Genomic DNA, 3,876 nt, shown 5'->3' with positions numbered 1-3,876 from the left:
TCTTAGGCACTTTTAGAACATCAATTATAGTAAATAACTAGCATGTTCGTGAGTATTAAAACTTAATGAGTCTGAATACTAACCTTTTGTAGTTCAAATTCCTTTTTCCTCACAAACCGGTTTCGAACCACCACTAGTGTCTTCTCCACTATCCTCCGGCCTTAGAACGGGATTGTCGAATCCGGTGAGTGACTAAACTTGGGAGGGATTTTGTATATATGAAGAGAGTGTTTGTGAGAGGTTTTTCTCAAGGTTTTTCACCAAGAAGAAGACATTTCATGTTTTATGATCACTCTATTTATATAGAGTCATGTTTGCATGTTCATGCAAATTTAAGATCGCCAAATTTTGACACTAAAAATTTCACTCAAATGTTTGGGATTACGTGGCAAGCATGCATATTTGAGTTAACCAAATTTTGACACTCAAAATTCCACTCAAATTTCACTCAAATATTTAATATTAATTCAAATGTCAATCCCAATTAATTCCGACACATATTTGATTAAGATATTAATTTTTATTTAAATATCTCAGATTCTCTCTTTTTGTTTAATTCATAAATAAAACAAAAAATGCAGTTAAATATATCGTATATATGTAGTGCATTCTCCCTAATTTGAATTCGAACACTTCGAACTCACTCGTCACACTATTCTATGGTTTAGTCCGATAAGAGCCAGCAGAGGGACCTAAGGGACCTATAGATCATGGGCTCCAACGATCCAAGATTAACCGGTTAAACTCATTAACTTTGTTAACCAACATTCGTTAAGTACTAGGACATTCCACTATAGCCTAGTAGTTGCACTCCCCTCACTATAGATAGATTTTTGTTCATTTGATATAACCATGATTAGTAAGTCGATCCTTCACAGGTTGTTCGTAACTAGAGCTGGGTCAATTTACCGTTTTACCCCTGAAGTTACTTCTTGTTTCTTATGTCTCACTGATCCTCTAATGAACAATTGGTTTGTGGTTCAACTAGTAAACCGGATCCCTCTCAGGCCAATGAGAGGGTGGGGCCCCTTATTCAAGGCCTGGAGTCAGTACTTAAGGGAACTACCTCTCTTCTATCCCTAAAAGTGGGTAGGAGTGAATTCCATCTTGCACCCCACGTCCCCAGCCATTTACGCAGTCTTACCCCTGAAATGAGAGGCCTATTGAGTTGGCGAACTTGAGCCACTCTCACCCATGCAAATCTAAGGACAATTCCGAATAAACAAGGAGTTCATGGTTAGCTCAAGATTAAGATCGAGTTACTTAGGTCATCGAATGAAAAGAAAATCAGTCTCAACAGTAAATGACATTATAAAGTGAGAGTGATTTTCTTCATGGTCCGATCTTATGCAATACTCATTGCATAGGACGCCCCCACTCACATGTCTCCACATGTACAATTTTAGTGATCGCATTGTTTATATCATATACAAAAGTGGGCCGCATTCATAGTGTCCTCAGGATAAGGTACTCAGCCTTATCCTTATACTATAAATCATATTGACTATATACTTGAACTTGATCAACTCTTATGTCTCTACATATAGTTCAAGTAATCATACTATAGCCAGAGTGTTCTTAGTTTATTGGATTTAGATTAATGATCGTAAAGTTCACTTTATTCAATAACAACCTCTACTGAATAAACAACAATAATAACTTTATTGAAAATAGAATATGCTTTTGTTTACAAACTATGAGTTATAGGACATAAAAACCAACAAACTCCTACTTGGACTAAGACTCTAGTGGGGTTTTATAACGTTGAGTAGAGAGAAAGACATAAATACAATAAACTAGAGCATCACATACTCATGCCTTTTCTCCACTTGCCCTAGATTACCTAACTCGTAGTCCTAGACTCACTAGGTGCCCTTCATACACTTTAGCCGTAAGGGGCTTTGTAAATGGATCAGCAATGTTGTGCTCTGAAGCTATCTGTGTGACGATCACATCTCCTCGTTACACAATCTCTCTTATGAGATCATATTTGGGCTCAATATGTTTTCCTCGCTTATGGCTTCTTGGTTCTTTTGAATTTGCAAACTCTTTGCTCGTGATCCTGTTTAATGAACCCCTCTGGTTGAGCCATATAGATACTCTCTTCAAGATTGCAGTTTAGAAAGGCTGTCTTAACATCCATTTTCCAAATTTCATAATCATAAAATGTGGCAATAGACAAGAGTATTCTAATCGATTTAAGCATAGCAACAGGAGAGAAGGTTTCTTCATAGTCCACCCCCTCTCTTTGGGTATAACCCTTTACTACTAGTCGAGCTTTAAAGGTCTGTACCTTACCGGTTTGGTCTCGTTTCCTCTTATAGATCCATTTGCAACCAATAGGTTTTACCCTATCTTGTTGATCTACAAGTTCCCAGATTGAATTGAAGTACATTGACTCCATTTCAAGATTCATGGCTTTAATCCACTGATCTCTATTTTCATCATTCATTGCTTGTTCATAGGTTAATGGATCCTCAATGCCATCATCAGGTATGATGACTTGAGTTTCTGCCAAACCCAAGTAATGATCGGGTTGAGTTATAACCCTCCCATTACGTCGAGGCATTCTCAACTCTTGAGAAGGATGTGATTGACCAGAAGTGTCAGCTCCATCAACAACTCTTATTGAAGGACCAGTTTGATCAACAACTCTTGTTGTTGTATCAGTAGCTTCTTTAGAAATCTCACTTAATACTTGTTCACTACGAGGTTGATGATTTCTTACGTGGTCTTCCTCTAAGAATGTAGCGTTTGTTGATACAAACACTCTATTTTCTTGAGGGTCATAAAACAAACCACATTTCGTCTTTTTGGTGCATCCTACGAATAGACATAATTTTGAACGACGCCCTAATTTCTTGGAATTTTGCACCAACACATGTGCATCCCCAAATTCTGAAGTGACATAAACTACCTTTACGCCCTTTTCATAACTCATAAGGTGTTTTTGAAACACTCTTAGTAGGAATCATGTTCAAAATGCATGTAGCAGTCTCCACTACATATCCCCAAAACGGATCGGATAATTGAGCGAAACTCATCATAGATCGAACCATGTCTAACAAAGTTCTATTTCTCCTTTCTGATAAACCATTTTGTTGAGGCATACGAGGGGCTGAGAGTTGTGACCTTATTCCATGTTCTATCATATAGTCCTAAAATCTCAAGTCCATGTACTCTCCTCCTCGATCTGATCGAAGTGTTTTAATAATTTTACCTAATAGATTTTCAACCTTAGTCTTATACTCTCTGAATTTTTCAAGAGCTTCGAGCTTGTGACGCATTAGGTAAAGATAGTCATACCTTGAATAATCCTCAATAAATCTGATGAAATATTCATACCCTCCTCGTGCTTTGACATTCGTTGGACCACAGAGATCTGTATGCACGAGTTCTAAGGTTTCTTTGGCTCTATGACTTTTTTTGAAAAACGATCGTTTAGTCATTTTACCCTCAAGACAAGACTCACATGGAGGTAAAGAGTTGTCTTCTAACTTATTTGGAAGTCCATTTTTATCCAATCTATCAATCCTATTGAGATTAATGTGGCCTAGTCTTAAGTGCAAAAGATAGGTATTAGGAGAAATCTTTAGTCATTTATTTTGAGTTTCAGCTTTTTTAAACATCTCGATATTTAAAATGGCTTTTATTTTGCTCGATTTTAACATATATAAGTTGTTTTCTAGTTTTGCATAACAAATATGAATACGTCTTTTGCAAATGAACAAGAGATAGATATTAGATTTCTTTTCATTTCAGGAACAAAAAGTACATTATCTAATATAATGAATCTATTTCCAAAAAACAACTTTAAATTTCATACTGATCTTGCTGAGACAGCCTCTCTTGTTCCAACCCTGAGTGTTATCTCGC

This window comes from Cucurbita maxima, unplaced genomic scaffold, assembly GCF_002738345.1.
Source record: "Cucurbita maxima cultivar Rimu unplaced genomic scaffold, Cmax_1.0 Cma_Scf00096, whole genome shotgun sequence".
Classification (NCBI taxonomy): Eukaryota; Viridiplantae; Streptophyta; class Magnoliopsida; order Cucurbitales; family Cucurbitaceae; genus Cucurbita; species Cucurbita maxima.
Note: the sequence above shows the minus strand (reverse complement) of the source record.